This window comes from Chiloscyllium plagiosum, chromosome 49, assembly GCF_004010195.1.
Source record: "Chiloscyllium plagiosum isolate BGI_BamShark_2017 chromosome 49, ASM401019v2, whole genome shotgun sequence".
Lineage (NCBI taxonomy): Eukaryota > Metazoa > Chordata > Chondrichthyes > Orectolobiformes > Hemiscylliidae > Chiloscyllium > Chiloscyllium plagiosum.
Window position 1 is genome coordinate 3,501,707 of NC_057758.1, and position 24,384 is coordinate 3,526,090.

The following is a 24,384-nucleotide window of genomic DNA, read 5'->3' on the forward strand; positions in this document are numbered from 1 at the left end:
CCACTCCCAAACACACATACACACACCAACACCGACCATTCTCCCATCCTGCACTCACCATTCTTACACAAAACGTCGCCTTCACACACATACTCGCCTATGCACACATATTCAAACTCACACACTTCCCACACACTCACACTCACACTCATGCACACTCAGATATACGCACAAATTCGCAAACACAGAAAAATCCTCCCATTCTCACACTCAGACAATTACACAAACTCTTTCCCACACACTCACATTCAAACACACTCACATGTACACACTTACTCACACCGGCGTCTTACAGACACTCTCTCACACACATGCATAGACTCTCCCCCCACACTTACAGTCACATACACTTATACAGACGTTCTCCAATACACACACACACACACACACACACACACACACCACACACACAACACACACACACACACACACACATATTAAGGCAGAACCTCATCCCTTGCTCACAGACACACTCATGCTCAGTGACATAGACTATTCTTCTACACATACACTCACACTCGCACACACTTATATGGACATGCTTCTTCTCATGCACACAGACATGCACACATGCACAGAACGTCTTCCACACACACTCTCACGCACTCACATACAGAGAAGCATTCACATACACCTACATTGACCTGCCTCCGACACACACAGTCATGCACACTTACACAGAACCTCTCTCCCACACACAGTAACATGCACTTAGACAGACCCTCCTCCCACACACTCACACTCACACAAACTGAAACAGACACAAACACACAGGCACACGCGCACACCAGCACACATAGACACACACATGAACAAACACACATTGCACATATAAACACACATACACACATATACTCTCTCATACTCACTCTTACACATATAAGCACACAAAGAGACACACACACACTCAGAGACGCATGCATGAACTGTCTCACACACAATCACAAACATACGTACAAATACACACACACTGTCTCTCGCACACATACATATGCACACATATGCACACACCCAAACGCATACACAGGGACATACACACACAGTCACACACGCCTACCCAGAATTTCTTCCCGAAGCAACAGCAAACACTTACCAAAACACTCTCTCTCACACACACACAAGCTCACAAACACTCACACATACTTACAAAGAGCCTCTTCGCACACACTCATACTCTCAGAGACTCGTATATACACAATACTCACATACAGTGATACAGACCCTCCTCCCACGCACAGACACTCACGCGTACGTGCACAGATGCTCTCCACAAACGACCGTTGATGAACACTCGCATATGCACATATTCATATACACTTAAACAGTCCCTCCTCTGACACACATGCTCAAATACAGTTACACAGACCCTTCTCCCACACACATCACACTCGCACACGCTCATATATACACATACACTCACACACACTGACAAAGACCCTCCTCACTCGCACTCACACTCACACACGCTTGCACAGCTGCTCTCCCACACACTCACATATACTCATATATAGCACACTCACACACTTGCACTGATGCTCTCCCGCACACTCACACATACACCGCCAAACACTTATACAGACCCTCTTCCCCGCATTCACATACACGCACGTTTACACAAAATCTCATCCATACATTCACATTCATACCAACTTGCATATAATTAAACATTTACATACACTTACACAGACACTCCTCCCACATACTCACACTGACATATACTCACATATACTCACACACACTCACGCAGACCGTCCTCCAACACACACACCCGCATACACACTTACACAGACTCTGTCCCACACACAATCACACACACTGACACAGACCCTCCTCCCACAGACTCAAACTCATACACACTCACATATACACACTTTCACACACACTGACATAGGTCCAGTACAACAGACACACACAAAATCACACACACTGACAGACAGCCTCTTCCCAAAGACTCATAGTCGCATGTGCTCACATTTACACACACACTCACACAGCCCCTCCATCCACAGGCTCACACTCTTACACAGACCTACCTCCCACAGGCTCACACTCACAAACACTGACACACAGACCTTCTTCCTATGCACTCACATACATTTACACAGAGCTTCTTCGTATGCACTCGCAAAGACGCACACACTGACGGTCTTACATACTTACACAGACACTCTTTCACACACTCACTGATAAAAGCTTATGGAGTCCCTCTCGCTCACACACAAAACACACGCACACACACACACACAAACTCACATGCGCATGCACTCTCACGCATACTTCTCCAGACCCTCCTCCCATACACGCACACATTTGAATACACTCTCACTCATTCTGACTTATGCACTCCCATTCTTATACCCATGCACACACATGCACAAGCACTTATAGACACAGGTACGCTCTCTTTCCCACACACACTCACAAACACACACGTGCACACATACACACGCACTCTCACACACACTCACGCATATACACACATACACAGACTCTCCAACACAGACATGCACGCATACATGCACACACACATATGCATGCACACAGACACACACGGATGCATGCACATACACACATTCTCTCAAACTCTCTCTCTGTCTCTCACGCACAGTCTCTCTATCTCTCTAATGCAATCTGGCTGTCTCACAAGCACAGTCTCTCTCTCTCTCTCTAACACTGACTCTCACAAACAATCTCTCTGTCTCTTTGACACAGTCTCTCTCTCTTACACGCACTGACTCTGACACACATTCTCTCTGTCTGTCATATACAGTCTCTCTCTTTCATGCACAGTATGTTTCATACACAGTCTCTCTCTGTCTCTCACACACAGTCTGCCTCACGCCCAGTCTCTGCCTTTTATACACAATTTGTCTGCCTCTCTGACACAATCTCTCTGTCTCTCTCTCACACAGAAAGTCTTTCTCATACACAGTATCTCTCGCACACAGTCTCTCTCTCACACACACAGTCCCTCTGTCTCTCTAACATCGTCTGTCTGTCTCATACACACACTATCTCTCATAAACAGTCTCTCTATCACTCTTTGTCTGTCTCTGCCTCTCACACATAAAGACTCTCTGTCTCTCACACCGTCTTTCTTCGTCACACACGCAAACACACAGTTTCCCTGTCTCACTGACACTGACTCTCACAGATGGTCTGTCTGCCTCTATAAAACAGATTCTGTGTCTCACAGGCAATGAATCTCACACACAGTCTATCTGCCCCTCTAACACAGTCTCTGTGTCTCACACATACTATTTATATCTCAAACACACAGTCCCCCTCTCTCACATGCACAGTCTCTGTATCTTGCACACAGCCTCTCTTTCACACACACACAAACACACGTATGCACACGTGTACACAAACACACATACACAAACACACACATTCTCTCTCACACACACAGTCTGCCTGTCTCACACACAGAGTCACACTCTCTCACAAACACACAGCCTGTCTTGTCTCTCTGCCCCTCTAACACAATCTCTCTGTCTCACATACACTGTCTGTCTCTCTGTCTCTCTAACACAACCTTTCTGTCTCACACACAACGCCAAGCTCTGTCTCTCTCGCTGTCTCTCTCTCTCTCTCAAATACACACACACAGTTTCTCTGTCTCTCTAACACAGTCTGTTTGTCTGTCGCACACACACTGTCCACCACACACAATCTCTCTGTCACTCGAACACATTCTTTCTGTCTCACACACTGACAGTAGCACGATTGCTCAGTGGTTAGAGCTGGTGCCTCACAATGGCAAAGGCCTGGGTTTGACCACAGCCTTGGGTGATTTTCTGCATGGAGTTTGCACATTCTCCCCGTTTCTGCATGGGTGTCCTCTGGTTGTTCTTGTTTCCTCTCACACTCCAAAGATGTGCAGATCAGGTACATTAGCCATGCTAACTGGCCCAAAGTATTAGGTGCTTTCATCATAGAGAAATTGGTCTGGGTGAGTTTCTCTCTCGCGTACACTTTCACTATCTCTCTCACAGTCTCTCGGTCTCATACACACTGACTCTGACTCACAGCCTCACTATCTCACACGCTGTCTGCCAGTTTCTCTAACACAGTCTCTATCTTTCTCTTTGACACACACAGACACGCACATGGTGCCTCAGTCTCTCTCTCTCTCTCTCACACACACACACACACACATACACACACACACACACACACACACACAGACAGGCACAGAGAAATCCTTGACATCCAATGGAATTCCCATTGCTGATTCCGACACAAGGAAACCCCTGGGGGGTAATCATTCACCAGAAAGGAACTGGAACAGCTACACCAATCCTATCGCTACAAGAGCAGGCCCGATGTTTGGGGTAACTCCTGCCAATTGATTTCGTCCATATTCTAACACTCGAGGGCACTGATGGGAGTGGAGTTGGAGAACTGTACCTCGTAAAAGAAAATACTTTTTTTTTCAGGATTTGCTATATTTACGAATTTTCAATTGTCTGAATAAAGCTCTGGGATATTTTGGGACTGTGACCGATGCCAAAATTTCTTTTCATCCATATTAATGCCGTCATCTCCTCTTCACAGGAGGCTCCCAAGCACTCGGGATGTCACCTATACAGGGGATGAAACGTCTGCAACACAAATTCCCAGCTCGGCGAACAGAACCACAACAACGAGCATCCGAGCTACAAATCTTCTCACAAACTTTGAGTAAATAAGGGGGAATTATTTCTTTCAGAGGATTGTCAGCCTTTTGAACGCCAGACCGCGGTGTTGGGGGATGTGGTCCAGAGTCCTTATATTTCAGACTGACAGAGTTCGAAACTTGATCAATCGCCGCAATAGAGAGATATAGAGAGATAGAAAGATGGGGTACTGGGCTAATGGTCGGATACTTGGTAGTGTGGATGAGCAGAGGGATCTTGGTGTCCATGTACACAGATCTTTGAAAGTTGCCACCCAGGTAAATAGTGCGGTGAAGAAGGCATATGGCGTACTGGCTTTTATTGTTAGAGGAATTGAGTTCCGGAGTCCTGAGATCATGTTGCAGTTGTATCAGACTCTGGTGCGGCCGCACCTGGAGTATTGTGTGCAGTTTTGGTCGCCATACTATAGGAAGGATGTGGAGGCACTGGAACGGGTGCCGAGGCGGTTTACCAGGAAGTTGCCTGGTATGGTAGGAAGATCGTATGAGGAATGGCTGAGGCACTTGGGGTTGTTTTCATTGGAGAAAAGAAGGTTTAGGGGTGACTCGATAGAGGTGTACAAGATGATTAGGGGTTTAGATAGGGTTGACCGTGAGAACCTTTTTCCACATATGGAGTCAGCTATTACGAGGGGTCATAGCTTTCAATTAAGGGGTGGTAGGTATAGGACAGATGTTAGGGGTAGGTTCTTTACTCAGCGAGTCATGAGTTCATGGAATGCACTGCCAGTAGCAGTGGTGGACTCTCCCTCTTTATGGGCATTTAAGCGGGCATTGGATAGGCATATGGAGGACAGTGGGCTAGTGTAGGTTAGGTGGGCTTGGATCAGCGCAACATCGAGGGCCAAAGTGCCTGTACTGCGCTGTATTCTTCTATGTTCTATGTTCTATATCGAGGGGAGGGAAAGTGGATGCGCGGAACTGTTGGACCAGAGATATTCCTACTTCAAGGAGGAAAAGGATGGAGGGGGCTGTAAGGTCGAATGATGTGGCTATTTCTTACAGACTTACGGTATCCACATTCTCTCCTACTGTTTGTCTGCGCCTCCTCCTCTTTTTTGTCTCTCCCTCTGTCTCCATACCTTAACCAGCCGTCTGGATTCTTAAATATTTCTATCTTTGAGCCGTGGTAGAGTAGTAAGACATTCCCCTCAGAACCGGAACTCCCTTATTCCCGTACTCCAGCTAGTCTGAACCACGTCAGCGCAATTGTCAGGAATGAGCCGTACACGGTTGTGATCCAGCAGGTCGCAGTCTTTCTGTGCGAGCGCACAAATACAGAGTGAGCATTTGCCATCCAGGTTTCAATCAGTCAATTGGAGAGGACAGTGATGCAGATTGATAGGAAAGAGAATGCACAGGTCAAGACGGCATTATTGAGTTGGAAGATTGGATCTGGGAGTGTGTGGGGTGAAGTGAAACGGGGGAAACCGCTGAAATCCACATTGATCCCGTGAGAATGGTGGCACCCGAGACGGAAGATGAGGCATTCTTCTTCCAAAGGTTGGGTGGTTAGGGAGTGGCGATGAAGTATGCTCATGATCTGCAAGTCCTTGGTGGAGTGGGAGGACGAGTTGAAGTGTTAGACCATGGTGCGGCGGGATTGGTTGGTGTTGGCGCCGGCGACGTATTACTTGAAGTGCTCCACAAGTTGGTGTCCAGTCTCAAATAATCCTGCCACATCTGACAGAGATTTATCTGTAAGCGGACCACTTCAACTCCCCATCCCACTTCACTAAAGACGTGCAGGTCTTGGGCCTCATCTATCGCTAAACTCAAATCATCCGAAGCCTGGAGGTGGAAGGCCTCCTTTTCTGTCTTTGAACCCTCCAACGCCACGAGATCAATGGGGATTTCACGAATTTCCTGATTTACGCTCTCTTCCACCTTATCCCAAATCTAACTCGGCACTGCCCTGTCCTATCTAATTATCGTCTATCTATTTATCTACTCCACGCTCCTCTCCAACCTTTCACCTTCCCACTACCTTCATCTTCTAATTCTTCCTAGCTACCTTTCCCTCAGCGTCACCAACCTCCTGTTTCACTCTTAACCCCCATGTCCCTGATGAAGGGCGTTTGCCCGAAACGTCGATTCTGCTGCTCCTCCGTAGCTGCCTGACCTTACTCTCAACTCTGATCTCCAACATCTGCAGTTTCATCTTCTCCCGCAGCTTTCAGACCTCAATTCGGTATTGTGCAGGTTTTCAACTTCAGCACATGGACCTCTGCAGTGCCAGAGGAGTGGTGATTGGTGCTGAGCATTCATCGGTGAACGTCCACCTCTCCTGAACTTCGTAAGCAGCTGAAGATATTTGGGCCTCAGCTATCACTCTGAGAGTCTTCTGCTAATGATGCTCCTGCAAACGGCACACTTGGCCATCAGAGTGAGAGATCTCAAGTCCAGGATGTGGAAGGTCTGTTTCAATTGGACAGGTCGGACCATATCTGGAGCACTGAGTGCAGTTTTGGTCTCCTTCCCTGGCAGAGAGACGCCCTGGCTACGGAGTTTAACAAACTGGTTATAGGGTTGGCCAGACTCGTGAGGGATGGCCGAATGTGTAGTGCCGAGCTTTCCCCCCTCAACGTTAGAGGAATGTAGGGGCGGAAGAAACTGACAAAACTCCACGACATCCCGCTTGCCCTGGGTAGCTGCTGTTCCACCACATGAAGGAAACCTGAAGCCAAGCAGGGACGGAGCAGCACCCTCCCTGCTGGATTGGCATCAAAACCCCCCACTGCTCCCTCTCCAACCAACGCTCAGTAGCAGCAGTATGTAACGATCTCAAGGCGCAGTGCAGAAACTCACCCTGTTCTAGCATCTCGCTAACACATGGCCACTTTCGTCTCGAAAGATGCGCTGTGTGGGAACCTGAAACCCTCTCCTTAAGATCCCCTTCTGAGACCCTCACCGTACCAATGTGAGAATATTTTGGACGTCCCTACAGTGTGGCTGGGTCAGAATACTAGGACTTGCACCCTGAGGGACATTTTGGGTCGACCGTCCAGCACATGGGCTGCAGCAGTTCACGGGGTGGGGGCGTCGTGGTTTGCGCACTAACTTCTGACCCAGCTAGCAGAGGCACCACTGCCGTGAGAGAATAGAAGCGAAGTGTTCATGAAGGTGCTGGTGCAGTGGTTACTGAGGGAACCTTCTCCCCCAACATACCCTCCATGGCAACTCACTGAAGGATAGTCCTTCCCTCGGCCTCACTGCGCTCTCCAGACTGGATCGGGATACAGCTTAGTTGTTGCACGTGTACAGTGAGAAATGAACAAAACAGGAATCCTGATACTAATAGTATGGAAGTCACTCTCGCATTTATGTAGTTGACTTAGTGTAATAATGCATGTCCGGGGTCATATTACATGGTTCCCGTAACAGATAGGTGCTGTGATAGGTTAAGTGCAATGTCGGGAAACAATGTGGCAGATGATGTTTAGTTTCGAAAGGCAGAGAATGCCAGTATGATTGGTTGCTCTAATGTTATCCAATAAGCGCGGGAACAACAACTGTATAAACTGCAGAGGAACAAAGAGTTTGTGGGTCGTCAGGGAAGACATTTTTCTGTCTGCCACAGCTTTGATTTTGCAAGATTAATGTTCAACTTCGTTAAGCGTCTTGGCATTTTTTAAAAACAGAACACAGTGATTCTTCCACAACAAATTTGGTTCCCAAGCTGGGACCAGGAAGAGAATGTTTCCTCTGAAAAGAGGCTTCAGCTGCAGGGCACTTCCAATTTGAACGTGAGGTCTCTTGCAACAGACAGAAGATAACGTTTTGCCTCCCACAAAATAAAAAGTAAGCATTTAGCTGATAATTTGGACTATATTCAGTCAAGTCAGTGAGGTTCTCGGAAACACAGAATTCCAAGGTAAGCCGCTGATAAGTCACTGATTCAAAGAACCATAAGGTGGATGGTTAATTAAAATTTGAGGAGACGCAGAGGATTGTTCAAGAAAACAGGCAGGGGCGTGAATAAGTATAGAATATAAAAATTGAGACAAACGTCCACGTGGTGTATTTAAGATTCTGTGAATATCGCGCTATCTTTAACAAAATAAAGAAAAACAAAGCAAAAAGATAACGAAATATGGGGACTACACGGACAGAAACAGGTAAGGATTATTTTATTGTTAGTATTAGTGATTTTGGATGAAATTGAAAGCCCGAAAGATTGGTGGTTGATGGATAAATGGAAAATAGTAGAGGATAGTCATAGAGTTAAAGTGTTAGCAGACTGTTGAATGTTTAAGGCAAGGCCTATACGTAATTAGACTGTAATTTTAGAAATGAAAAAAAAAAAGGTTTGTTTTGTCAAGGCTCTGTGTCTGAGAGGGATAGAGAGAGAAAGAGAGGAGAGAAAGAGACAGAGGGAGAAAGAAACTCTGGCTCAGTGCTGATATTGTTGCTCTTTGCAGAAGTATTCTGTCTTTGTGTGTGAGTGTCTGTGTGTGTCAATGTGTGTGTGGGTGTGACTGTGTGTGTGCCATTGTGGGAGAGCGAGAGAAGCATTGGCTTGCAGATAATTTTCGTGTGTGTCTGTGTGTGTGTGTGTGTGTCTGTGTCTGTGTCTATGTCTGTGTGTGAGAGAGGGAGAGATAGAGATAGAGATAGAGAGAGAGAGCAAAGCGCTGGCTTGCAGAAGGGCCTTGTGTATGTCTGTGTGCGCGAGAAAGAGCGAGAGGAAGAATCAGTGGCTTGCAGAAAAGTTTTGTGTCTGTATGAGAGAGAGAGAGAGTTTAACTATTTAATATGGTTTGTATGCACAATTGATTATTGGTTGTTAACTCCGCCTTTTCCCTGGAGCTCGAGATGCGGGAGTGCTTTGCTTTTATTTTGCACTGTAGGGAGTTAAGAGTGTTTTATTAGAGACGTTATTCAAGAAACTACTAGTGATTTAGTGCATTCTGCTGATGAAGTACTAGAGCAGCTTAGGCAGCACGAATGAGAATTGGTTGCTTTAATTAATTATTTGAAAGCAAGGAAGTTTAGTGACTGGTAGATTGGGAAGGAAAGATCGCAAGTTGTAGAGTTAGGGAATACTTATAATAAATGATGAGGCAGTATCCGACTTGTAAGGCATAAGGGAACATTGTGAGAACAGAGATAATAGATAAGCTGCACTGATATATATATATATATATATATATATATATGTGTGTGTGTGTGTGTGTGTGTGTGTATCTCAGCATAAATGCATGAATAAAGAGACTGCAATTGAAACACTGAGTAAGATATTTCAAGGAGCTTGAAATAATATCGTTAAATTTTCTGAAAGATGGGAAAGAAGAACGAAGGATTTATTAACTAAATAGCCGAAGAGAGTACCTTTGACATAAATATGTGCGATGAAATGGAAGGGTTAATTCAGAATTACAGACATTGGATAATTCAAAGAACAGAATACCGAAGTGGGAAGAAGATGTGCAAACTTTCAAGCTGTTGAAGGAGAGGAGTGTCAGAAACTTTGTCAGGCATTAGTTGCAACTGATGGAGGTGCCAGAGAGGAGAATAAGCACTTTATGTGCATAAAGGCTGGGGATGAGACTATGTCCCCGTGCTCAGTGCAGAACAATGAGCTTTCATATATGGAGGCCCAGCAGTGGACAACATTTTTTTTTTATTTTGCACGGTGGAAGACTTGGAAACTGCTCTCACCCGCTATTTAGGTGGACAGAATGTAACGCACTATTCTTTGATGGGCTGTGCAAAAGAGCTCTAGGGGAAATTGAATTGGGAAAAAACCTACCTTGAACAGAATGTCTTAAGAATAAAACGAGAGAAGAAAACACAGACGAGGAGGCAAGCAGAATTAGAAGCTATTGACTTGTAAAGAGAGAGATTTCGAGGGGAAATTCAGAAGCTATGCAGGTTAAGAGAAGGAATGGATTAGGAGACATACTTAAATCATAGCAGGGATGTTAGGCTGAAACAGCCAGAGAGTGATAGGGGAGTGACCGGGGAAGGAAAGATTCGGAGGCAGTAGTGTGATCAGGAAAATGAGCCCGAACAGAACAAGCGGAAAAAAAAAAGATTATCAAGAGATAGAATTATGGTTTGAAGTGGAATCTGTGGAGAAATTACAATGTAGCAGCTTTAAAAATAAGGGCAAGAAGCCCCCACCTGGGAAGATAATGCCTTTGATCATAAAAGGGTGAAGATAGCCACAATACATTCCTTGTGGAACCCAGGATCTGGAAGAGCTAATAAATGTGTTGCCCAGTTGACATGATGGAGCAGGAAAGTGAATTACAACCATTGAGGACGAAATCACAGAACGGTTCTTGGCATTGGGGGATTTGAAGGTACTGTTAATAAAGGTGGTGGGACTGTCACAACTAAGAGAGATAATGAATTGAGCTCGCTCGAAAAATATAGTGGGCAATCCGATGCTTGATGATGCTGGGTTTGATCGAGACAGACAGAATGCATGGCGGGCACGTGGAGATTGTTATACGCCTAATATTGATCCAAAAGGTTGAACAGGGGATCCACTCGGATACACTGAAAACCCGGCAGCTTATTTGGAAAACCAGTTGAAAACGTGGAGGCTTGAAAAAGATTGGAAGGTAGTCAGCTGTTGAACACAATGTTCTGGACTGCTTTATTGAAGCAATCTTCCCTCAAGTCAAATCTAAGTTAGAGGAGCTAGAGGGTCTGACGTGCATGGCCCGCCAGGAATTCAGAGATTATGCAATCAGAGCGTTCAAAAGACTTGGGAAAGACAAGACGAAGCTGGCAGAACAGCAGGAGGAGGTGCAAAGAAATCTGATACTGCTGCAGCTCGAGGAACTTAAAAAGAAAGAGAGAGAAAAACAAAAAACTGTTGCCTGTGACAACTGGATTGGTTGGCGCCGATATGATGAGTAATATGCTGCTCCAGGAAGAATCATCTAACGCTACCTTGAAAGGGCCAGAAAATGCCATTCAGATAATAAACATTTTTGGGGGACTTTTCCACAGTTACCATACCAACAGCAAAATAAACTTAATCAACAGCATAGAAGGGACTTTTGGGGGGGGGGGGGGGGGGGGAATTGGGAGGGTGGGGCGAGAAGTGTATGGTGAGAAGTCAGATACAGAGAAGATCAGGAATTGTGTGTTGGGGGTCTTGTGACCCATGCCATTTAAGACGAGATAGTCTTATTGGCCCTGGCCCTCCTGGTCCCAAGTTGTACCGATGAGTCAGGAAGGTCTGGCTGTCCTGCCACAAATCCCTACAGGCTCGATGGAGCCTGTAAATATGTATATGATGTGCTAGGATTGCCCAGAGAAACCGAGTGAGAAGGGGCAATATTCTATGATAACGCAGGAAGCTGAACATGATCCTTTTGTCCAGGTTAGTGTCGAAGGACGGTTGAGGCCTATGATGATTAATATTGGAGCTACGTGGTTTTGTGTACAACCGCATATGCCTCGCACCTTCCCACATTAGGTACATGGTGCAGATGTGTTGCGTATCTCGTGCAGTAGGATTATAGGACACAGAAGCACTTAGATCAAAATATCAATATGACATACACATATGCAATATATTGAACAAATATAGATTGCTGTTAAGTCTTTTGTCTTTTAGAATGGGGCTGCAGGTTCCTATTCCTTAATATGTAAATCCCAGAACTTCTTTCAAGTTGTATTCCCGAGATAATTAAAGGTTGAATTTAAAAAGAAGTCACATCTCAGCTCAGACAAAACAATAAAGGAGTGAGTTTAGAGTCTGAATGTATTCTAATATTGAGTCAGGAGTGAGTTTAGAGTCTGAATGTATTCTAATATTGAGTCAGCCTGATTATATTTTCAAAGTAGGATTGTGTAAAATGATAAAACAATACTGACTGCCGACAGATGGTGTGGTTTTTGAACAAAATGTAATGGATATGCAAATGTAATTCTGCAAATGGTCATTCACCCAATGGACTTTTGTGTGTTTCTGTGTGCATGTGAGGAAGAGAGGTCGTGAGAGAGAGAGTGTGTGTGCATGTATGTGTGAGTGCGAGAGTGGGGGAATGTGTGTGTGTGTCTGTGTGTCTGTACCTGTGTGTCTGAAAGAGAGTGTATATCTGCAAGAAGGTCTGCGTAAGTATGTTCAAATGTAAAAGGGGGTGTGCATCTGGTCTCATGACTGTGCTGATCATCTCCACTTCCCTTTCCTGCAACTCCTGGATAATTGCTCGATTCCCTTCCTGACTGAAAATCTGCCAACCTCACTGAATGAAAATGCACTCCATGCTGAAGAATTTCACCGTTTCAATGCCCTTTAAAAGAAGATGACCGTCTTCGATGCCGACTTAAATGGGCTACACGTTATCCAGAGCTGATGCACTCTGGTCCATGATTCTTGCACAATGGTAAACAACCTCTCCTGTTCTCCACTGAATGTTTTTTTTCTAAGAGTCTTTCATGTTTCAATAAGCTGAGATCTCATTCTTCTCAACTCCCACCAATATTGACCTGTCCTACTCAATCTCTCCATAGCTGATGTCAGTTCCGTGATCTTCTCTGGATTGCCTCAAATTCTGCTCCGACTGGAAACAAAGAAATGGCTGAGGAGCTGAATGAGTAATTTGCATCAGTCTTTGCTGTGAAAAGGGTGACTAACATCGTTGGGGTGTGGGGGTGGACAGCAGAAATTAGTGCGGTGGCCAGCAACAAGGAGAAGGTGCTGAAAAAAAACTTTAAGTGGGCAAATTACCTGATAAAGATGGGCTACGTACCACGGTTCTGATGGAGATAAGTGAAGAGATCGTGGAGCCTTCAACAGCGATCTTTCCGGTGTCACTAAATTCCGGGGGACTCCTTGAATACTGGAAGCTTACTAATGTTAAACCCCTGTTTCAGAAGGGAATTGGGAGAAAGATAGGAAGTTACAGAATGAAAATCTGACCTCAATCAATGGTCAGATTTTGGAATCCATTGTGAAGGGTGGGATTTCTGAATACTTAGAAATGCATCGGAAAACAGGGCAAACTCAGTATTATTTAATGAAGGGGATTTTAAAATTCTTTGAGGGGGCATAGAGAAGGTTAGACCAAGGAGAGACAATCGATGTTGTAAATCTCCACTTCCAGAAGGTCTCTGATAAGATGCTGAAGGAAGCAACATAGTCGGAAACAGCCAGATGTTGTCAAACGCCAGGTATTAGCATGTATAGAAGATTAACTGTCTGGCAGAACGCAGAGAGTGGGATAAAATCAGTCCTTAACAGAAAAGAAACCCGTGGCCAGTGGCTGTCCACAAAGCTCAGTGTTTGGAATACAGCTTTTCACTTCATATATTAGCGATCTACCTGAAACAACTAAGAGCATTCTGACTAAGTTTGCAGATGAGACAATGATAAGTAGAGGGGATGGTAAAATTGAGGAGACATGTGGGCTTCAAACAGCTTTAGAGATTAGGAGAGCGGGTAGAAGTATGGACTATTTTCTAAATGGCGAGAAAATTCAGAAATTTGAAGTTCAAAGGGACTTAGAGTCCTGATCTATGATCCTCTTCAGGTAAACATGCAAGTTGAGTCGGTAATCAGAAACGCAAATAGAATGTTTTCATGCATCTCGAAAGACGAGAACAAAGACTCACGGGTGTACATCTGAGGCACTCTAACTCTGGTCATTCCACATTTGGAGTATTGTGCACAGGTTTGGGTACCATACCTCAGGAAAGATGTATTGGCTCTGCAGAGGTCTGGAAGGTGTTCACAAGAGTCATTCGAGGAATGAAAGACTTAACATTTGAGGAAGATTTGCATACTCTGGGACTGAACTCGATGGAATACTGGAAGCTTACTAATGTTAAACCCCCATCACTTATACCTGATTGAAACTTACAGAATACTGAAAGTCCGGGAAAAAGTGGAATTTGGAAGGTGTTTCTATTGGCAGAAAAAAACGAGGAATCGAGGAGTCAGCCTTTGAGTGAATGGAAGAACTCTTAGCATGGAGATAAACAGAAACATTTCGAGATAAGGAGTGTTGATTCTATAGGATTCATTGTCACAGACGTTCATGGAGCCAGGTCACTGAGTACATATAAGATTTACATAGTTAGGTTCTTGGTTCGGAAGGTGATCAAAGTTTACAGGAAGAAAGCGGGAAAATTGCGTTGAAAACTCTACCAGCCTTGTTTGAATGGCAGAGCACTCTCGCTGGGCGGAATGGCCCAAGTTCTGCTCCTGTGGTCTTCCGATCTCATGATCTTTCCTCAGATAAAGTGCCCACCATTACTTATAATATTCCACCAGTGCTTTGACGAGAGTCTTGTTCAGCCTTTGCAAAACGTCCTGACCTTTACACACCAATCTCATGGAACAGCTATGAATGTATTTTTGAACAAATCTGGTGGAGCTGTTTTCGAATCACCGTGTTCAGCGATGTGGTTACACGCATCTGGAGTAAGTACGGACTGAAACCAGGCCTTCCTGGCTTACAGTTGGGACATTTCTATTGCAATACTACAGCTGGCTCTCGTTGAAATGCAGCATGTGGATGTGACTACTGAGATGACAGGGAATAGCTACTTGGTCATCAATACTTATAATAAGAAAAGAAAAACAGGCGTACAAATTCTGCACCCAATGGGAATTCCACTCAGTGTTTTACTGAGTGGATTTCTTTCTCTTCCAAGATGACAAAAACAGTATGTGCTGACGGAATCGACACACATGAGACTCACAGATGGCAGCACACATCAAAAGAATACATCAGTTACTGTTCCAAGCCATGCTTCCCATGTTTGCCAAAGCTTCTGCAACTAAGACGAAAAGTAGAACTTACCAATTGTGGTGGCTTCCACGAATAACAGTGTCGCCCACATCATCTTTGTGGTTATGAGAGAAGAAACGATCATCCTCTCTTTATGGGTTCACAGCTTACGCTGGTGGTATCAATCATTGATACAATGGCGACTGGCTGCACTTTGCGTTCTAATAGGGTGTAGATCACGACATAAAACTGACAGTAACTGGAATGAAAAATTGGAAATATCTCCTTAATGCTTACATCATAAACTGAGCAGAGTTAAGGGCCTGAGTAATGAGTGAACTGTCGAGGATTGAAGTCAATTTTTCATAAGTATGTAGGTATAGGAATGGGCGATTTGGCAGATTGAGTCTGTTCAGCCACTCAGGAAGATCATGTCTAATCTGTAACACAACACCATATGAAAGGCTTGGGACCATATCCCTTGATCCTCTGCCTTAATGAAAATGATCAATCTCACATTTAAATGTAACAAATGAATTAGCATCGCTAACCATTTGAGGGTGTGCGTCCCAAACCTCCAGAACTGTTTTAGTTTCGAAGTGGGTTCTGTCATCTCTCCTGCATTGCTTGACCCTCGTTCAGACTATAATATGGACAACTCTGGTTGGGGGCAAACACAGAATGCCCAACCCGTGTGGTCTCTGTGAGGATGTGATGGTGAACTGCCTTCTTGATTCACAGTAATACATACGTTGCATTTACCCACAATGACCCGAGGGCGCGAATTCCGTGATTTTGTACCAGCACATATTTGACTTCAAAGTTATATAGTGCACATTGTTTGTCCTTATATATCTTGTCTTTCCCTGTTGGTAATCCGAACCTTTGATTACATCTCCCAATAACCTTCCAGATTCTGTGAGATTTCAAGCCTTCCTCAAGAACATAGAACAGTACAAAACAGTAAAGGCATTCGGTCCTTGGTGTTATGCCGGCCTTTTATCCTACTCTAAGATCAGACAAACCGACATACCTTTCATTGCACTAATAGAATTAGAATCCCCACTGCATGGAAACACATCATTTGGCCAACATGTCCACGTTGGATCTCTAAAGAATATCTCATCCAAACCCATGGCCCCACACCTATGAATCTACATTTCCACTACCTAATCGACCTGGCCGACACATCCCTGACCACTAATGGCATTTTAACATGGCCAATTCACCTAACCTGCATATAGTTGTGGCTCTGAAAGGAAACCAGAGCACCAGGAGGGCAAGCACGCAGAAAAGGGGAAAACGTGCAATTTCCACATAGACAATTCAGTGAGGATGGAATTGAACGCTGGTCAGTGATGCTGTGTAGCAGCAGTGCTAACCACTGAGCAAACGTGCCGATGGACTAGTCGCTTAAAAATATATCTGATTTTATTAACACTGTTGACAGTATATTCCACACACTCACCACTGCCTGTGTAAACAAGCCAGCTCTCACATCTCCTCTGATCCTTCCTACAATTAGCTTAATTATTCCCCCTCGTGATAGACATTAACGCGATGGGCAATAGTCTGCTTATCGATTCTATCTATGACTCTCAACATCCTATGCAAAAAAAATCAAGTCACCTCTCATACCTCGCCGCTTAAATGGGAATAGCAATTACTTGCCTCAACCTTCCTTCATAAGATATGCCCCCCAGTTCAGGCAATATCCTGGGAAATCTTCTCCACACTTTCTGTCAATCTTTCTTTTAATGAGGCGATCAAACAAAATGCAATGTTCCAAGAGTGGTCTAACCAGGGGTCTATAGAGCTGCAGTATAACCGCGCAGCTGTAAAACTCAATCTCCATGCTAATGAATGTAAACACATCATACACCTCTTTAACAAAACTATCAACTTGGATGGCAACTTTAGTGGATCTATGGACATTGTTTCCTCTGTTCCTCCGCATTGCCAAGTATTCTGTACGTTGCGTTAACATTCGACATTCCAAAGTGAATCACTTCACACTTTTGCAGGTTGAACTTCACCTCCTACTTACCAACCGATGTCTCCAACCTTGCAATGTCCCGTTGCAATCTACAACGGCCCTCCATACTATACACAACTCCACCAAACTTCGTGTCATTCTTAAACTTATGAACCCACCTTCACTTCCTCATCAAGGTCATTGATAAAATCACGAAAAGCAGAGGCCCCAGAACTGGTCCCTGCAGAACACCACTGATCACCGAAATCTCGGCTGTAATCTTTTCATTTACTATCACTCTCCATTTTCTATGCGCCAGCCAATTCTATATCTGGACATCCAGATTTCTCTTTATCCCAATCCTCCTTATTTTCCGAATAAGCCTAAAATGGAGAACTTTATAAAACGCCTTGTGAAATTCCATGTCCACCACACCGACTGCTCGACCTTATTTAACATGTGTTGTCAAATCCTCAAAGAATTAAATCAGGTTTGTGAGGTATGACTTGCCACTCACAAAGGTATTCTGACTATGTATAATAAAACTACGGTTTTAAAGTAATAATAATCCTGTCTCTCAGAAAATTCTACAAAATTTTGCCCACCCCCGACGTAAGATTAGCTAGTCTGTAATTCCCAGAAAAATCCAAATATCCTTTCCTGAACAAGGGAATAACATTTGCCACACTCCAAAGATGTGGCACTAAACCAGAACACAGTACTGACGCAAAGATCATCGCCCGAGGCAAACTCTTGCCTGGCTTCCTGTAATATCCTAGAGTACATTCTGTTATCCCAAGGGATTTATGTATTCTTGCATTTTTCAAAATATTCAGCACAACCTCCTTCCTAACATCAACGGCTCGATTATATCAGTCATGATATAATCAGATTTCCATTATCTGTCATCAGAAACATTAAGGGCGCCAGCTGTCGTGAATACTGAATCAAGGTATTTATAAATAACTTCCTCTGAGTCTAGGCGCAAGTTCCCTCCATCAGCCCTGATCGGCCCTAACTCACAGTGGCCATCCTCTTGTCCCTTAAGTAAGTGTCGAGTGCTTTCGAGTTCCCCTTAATTCTAGGTTCTGTTGCTTTCTATGGCCTCTTCTAGCTCTCCTAAGTCCACTCTTCATGTTCTTGTAATCTTCTGAAACCCTGTATGATCTTTGCCGGAAAACCTTAAATCAACTTCCTTCTCCCTCATGACCAGACGTTCCATTATCCTTGTCACACAAGGGTCTTTCACCTAATATTGCTTCCTTGTCGCAATTGCACAAACCTATCCAGCACTATTAGCTGGAGCTTCCGAAGCAACCTTCACGTTTCTGTCGTGAATTTTCCTGTGAACATATATTCCCATTTAGGAGCCCCAATTGCAGACTGATAGAATTGTAACCACCCCTCCTCCAATTACATACCTTCCTATACCGTTTGTTCCTACCTTCTCCACGAGGAACGTAAACGTCTGGGAGTTGTGATCACTGTCGCTGAAAAGCACTCCCACTTGCGATCTGAAAACCTGGTATACCTCATTGCCAGACACCAAATCCAATGTGGCCTTCTCTCTTGCCGACCTATCCACAATTTGAGTCAGGAATGCAATCTGAACACACCCCACAAAAACTGCCCCCTCCAAGCTGTTTGAAATAAATAGATTCCAATCAATATTATGGATGTTAAAGTCACCCACGATAACAATCCTTCTACTTCTGCACCTTTACAAAATCTGACTCCCTGTCTCTTCCTCCGTGCCTCTGTTGCTATTGGGGTGACTGCAGAAAACTTCCAATAAAATGACTGCTCCTTTCCTGTTTCTGACTTCCAACCAGACTGACTCTGGAGACAAGCCCTCCTCCACGATCATCCTTTATGCAGCTGTGATATTATCGCTGATTAGCAATGGCACTCCCCCACCTCTTTTACAGAACACGTTCATTCTGGTTTGAAACGTCTAAACCGTGGAGCATCCAATACCTCTCCTGCCTTTTGATATCCAAGTCTCTGTAATGACCACAACATGACAGATCGAAGTATTGATCCATATTCTGAGTTGTTCACATTTATTCTTGATACTTGTATTAACATAGCCACACTTAAACCCATCACAATGACTGCACCTTTGCCTCATCAAGAGCTAGCTCCTTCTCAGAGATCCTCTGTAGGCTGTGTATTAGAGCTGCACGAACTACCGCACCATCTGATCCATAGCGCTGTTCCAAATCCCTTACCTGACTAGTTTGAACCCTCCCAAAGAACTCCAGCAAACCTCACGCAGAGGGTCTTATTGCCCCTCCAGTTCAGGTGCACCCGCACTTCTTTTACAGGTCCCATCCCTCCAGAATGTATCCAATAGGATTCGGAAATTACTGCATGGAGTCTACTCCGCCATTTAATCCTAGACAATAAGTTTCTCGTTTTCATTCTTCTGCTTCCCGCCCCCCCCCCCCCACCCCCCGCCCCGTAATGTTTGATCCGATGGTAATCAAGAATCTATTTATCTCAGTCTTAAAAGTTCTCAACTACCTGACTTCCAGAACCGTCATTGACAGTGAATTCCATCAATCTCTGGCTGAAGAAATTTCTCCTTGCTTCGTTTCCTAAAGGGCTTCTCTTTACTCGCAGGCTGCCTTGTCGGGTTTTATTCTCTCGTACTAATGGAAACATCTTTAAAACATGCAGTCTGAACTGGCCATTCAATATTCCGCATCTACACTGTTGGTAATCTAAATGCAATTCTTCAAATAGCCATCTCTTTGGCATCCTGTGCGATTGGGGAAAATGATCAGCAGTTTGACCCAATGAAATAGAAAGTGAAATTTGGACAGTCTCTGAGATGCCAAGGCATTTTGATGGAACAAGCCCCGGAAATATCAGAATGTGAGTACGGATGCGAATGATTTAAAACACTCACGGATTTGACCTGTCCCGTTCCATATTCATAGGAACGAGGGCTCTGTCATTCTCTTATTGGTCTGTTCTGTTCAGAACAACTCAGCTCCAGGGAGTTAGGACGGACCTTGTCTTGAATCGCTTCTTACAAACCTGCGTGTGAGCCAGGAAGATGAGTCATAGGAAAAAAACCGTCAGAGAAAGTATTGTGTGGAGCAGAATCCGGAAACAAAAAGTTCAAATCGGTGTTCAGAGAGTCGACAATTCAACCAGGCAGCTGTAGTTAGAGAATGAAAGACACACACACACACACACACAAACACACACACACACACACACACACACACACACAGATTGAGTCACAGATAAAAGAGAGGCAGGGAGAGTGAGAGGCCAAATGTGAAACGGAGTGAATCAGCTTGGTCCACAACAAGTGAGAGTGAGACGAGAGAGAGTGAGTGAGACAATGTGCGTCACTCTGGCAAGCAACAGTGAGAGATGAGAGAACGGTGTTTGCATGTATCGAAATAAACATAGAAGCAGTCAGAGTGAGAGTGACAGAAAGAATGACAAAGAGACATAGTGAAAGGCAAAAAGAGAATGAGATATATGGGTGAGATGCAAAAAAGTGCGAGAAAAATAAGGAAGTGACAGGCAGTGACATAGCAATGGAGGAAGATACAGCAGCATAGATTCCACGTTTTAAAAGGTCTTCCCTTTACTCTCAGGCTGTGCCGTCGTTTCCTATTCTACCCTGCCAACATCTTCCAAACATCACTTGGACCAGACCATTCAGTTTCAGCTTATAGACCACCGGGATTCTAAATACAAATCTTGGAATAGCCATCTCTCTGACAGCTGGTGGGATTATGGAAAACGAACAGCAATTTGACCCAGTGAAGGCGGCAGTGAAACTTGGACAGATTCTCTGAAATGCTGATGCAGTGAGATGGTGCAAGCCTGGGATTTATCAGAAGGCGAGTATGGACTTTAATGATTTCACGTGGTCAAGGATTCAGCCTGTCGAGTACCATACAACCAGGAACAAGGGCTCTCTAATCGTATTGTTATGGACCTATTGGGTTCAGAGCAACTCAGCTCTGGGGGGTTAGGACGGACCTTGTACGGAATTGGTCCTCAAAACATCTCCGGGCTTAACAGCACCATCCAAGACAAACCCTCAAACACAGCCCGTTCACTTTGGAGTAAAGAAGGGGAAGCAGTGGAATTCACCTGGAGTGTGACAGGAAAGTATTCCACTGTAAAAGAACAGTTGGAGAATATGCAATGGGAGAAAAATTCCGAATCTAAAGCTGCAAATCGTTGTGAAGAGAATCGACAAAGAAACCAGAAAACTACAGTGAGAGTGTGAGCGAGACAGAGACAGATCAGAGATTGAGAGCATGAGTGTTTGTGTTTGAATGGCAGAGAGAGGAATGGAGAGAGAGTGAGAGAGGGGAGAGGGACGGACAGTGAAACAGGCAGCTCGACAGACAGTGATAGAAAGGCAGAATGTTTGAGAGTAAGAAAGGAGATGGGAAGAGTGAGAGACAAAGAAAGTCACATATATCTTAGTGAGGCAGTGGGAGTGAGAGACGTTAAGTGAGTCAGATTGTTACATAGTGAGGGAGACTAAGACGAAACAGAACAAGTGAGACAACGTAAGAGTGACAAGTGACGCAAAGGGATGAGATAATGAGAGAGGTAAATTGAAATCAATATAGAATCAGCCATAATGAGAGTGACAGAAATAATGACAGCGAGACGGAATGGAAGACAAATAGAGATTGAGCAATATATCAATGTATGAAATAAAGTGTGAGAGAAACGAGGGAGTGAAAGACATAGAAACGAGGGACATAGAAACAGAGTAAGTTATAATTGGGGGCAGTGAGTGGCTGAGTGGGACAATAGAATGAAAGAAAGGGTGATAATCATGAGAATGTGTGGGACAGAGAAACACAGGTACAGGCTAACAATAAAAAAGATAAGCAGAGCGACAGAGTGAACAATAAAAGATGGAGACAAAAGATGAGAGAAAGACAGACTGTGGGAGAAACGAGAGAGATCGAGTGAGAGAGAAATAGAAATAGAGTGAGAACATGAGAACAAGACAGAAGTAAACTTAGAGACAGAAAGAGGCTTAGAAAATCTTTGCCGATATTCACAATCCAATTTTTACTGCTCTTTTCCAGTTATCACGTTTCAGGATTCGGCTTCTCACTTGCCTCTTAAAGTGGGGCTGTTGGAGTCAATTTCCATGAAACTGGGATTGTAAACGGTGTCAGATTCGCTCTGCCCACTGTCCTTTCCCGGCTGGGAGGAGCTGACTAGAAGAAGAAAGGAGTATTATTCCTCCTTCTTGGGTTCCTGGCCGTGTCTGCAATCAGGCCATCACCTTGCCATGGACTTATTTAATTCTCAAAGGTTAGCCACCACCACATTGGGCGTGAGGGTGGGCCTTTTCCAAAGGCTGGACCTCACAGTGAAAATCACTACACACTGTCCAAGGAGATGATGGATGAGCCTAATCCCAACCATCACTCCATGCAGTGCTACTGGTCCCGGTGACTCTCCACTCCCCATCAGTCCGACGAAGGCATTGCCTTCTCTCATATTTTCAATATGCAGCTTGCTGCTCGTTTTCCCTTCGAGAGAAAGGAAGAGCAGGACAATGGCAGGGAAAGAGATGCATCCACAAAAACACATATACCCAGAGAGAGAGAGACCCGCAAATACATGCAATAGGAGCGCAAATAGACCAACTGGCCCCTCACACCTTTTCCGTGCCTCAACATGAGCAGAACTGGTGCTCTCCTTGAAGGCCAGGCAAACAAAAAGACAGACCGACAGACAGACAGAGAAAAACACACACTGACAGAGAGAGATAGACCCAGAACTACGAAAACTAGGACCTAGTGTCATCTCATTGCCGCCTCAATCTGATGGTAATTGATCCTCGACCTCAATGTCATATTCCAACTTACACTCCATACCACTTGATGTCTTTTAAATAATACAAAAAGTTTTATTTTCCTTCAAATATTGTGGCCCCAGCAATAATCTCTGTGACATTCCAGTCTCACACATATGTGTTGTCAGACCCTGGCTTTCAGGCAAGCCCCCTTTTGAATAGGTAGGAAAATTTAAATTAGATATATGTATGTAAGCTGGGGAATAGAGCGAGAAGTTTGTCAGAAGATCTGTGGAGCAGCTTAGAGGTTTATTTTCTGGGTGTTGTTGTCGATTCCCAATTGCACGCATCCCCACTCTGTTCTACTCCAAAAAAAAAACAATTTCAGAGTCAAAAACATTTCACGGGCATTTGTTTGGGAAGATTAATGTTGCAAGTGCCCGCCCCTCCAAATCCCGTTCGCTGACACTCGTGGCTGTCAGGTGAGACATGTCTTTCGCTTAACTATCTGTTGTCGTGAGGTTTTGTGCGAGTGAAATTAGATTTGATTCTTCACAGTGTGGAAACAGACCTTTTTAGCCCGAGAAGCCTAAACCGACCATCCAAGGGTAATTGTGCCTGTGTCGGTTAAATGAAAGTGAACCAGTGACCTCCCACAGTCCAAAGATATGCAGGTTCATGTTCAGTTGCACGAACTGTACACGGATGTGCAAACAAGGTGGGTTAGCGATGAGAAATATAACAAGGGTTATGGTACTGGGTTGTGAGCATTAGAGAGTCGATGTGGGCTCGATGGGCCGAATGGCGAATTCAATGGGGATGTTAAGAAAAAGCTGGGGAGAATCAGCAAAACAGGTAAAAAGAGGGAGAAACAGACAGAAAATTTATGGGAAGAAACAGAAGGCAAATACAAAGAGTGAGATATAAAACAGGAGTAAAAAGGGAAGGGAAATGGGGAGAAACAGCGAAACAGACACCGAAGGAAATAATAAGAGAGGGAGAGAAGCAGGTAATGGAACGAGACTGGTGCAAAACAATGGGAAATAAATAGCTGAGAAAAGAAAAAGTGCAAAATACAAAGGAAGAAGTAGACCAGGTTAAATAAGGCGTGAGAATCAAGGAGAGGTGAAGGGATGGAGAATCACAAAGGAAGAAACAGAAGTGATAAAGAAAGACCGAAGGGGAATGTTGGGAACAGAAAAATACCGAAATGAAAAGAGAG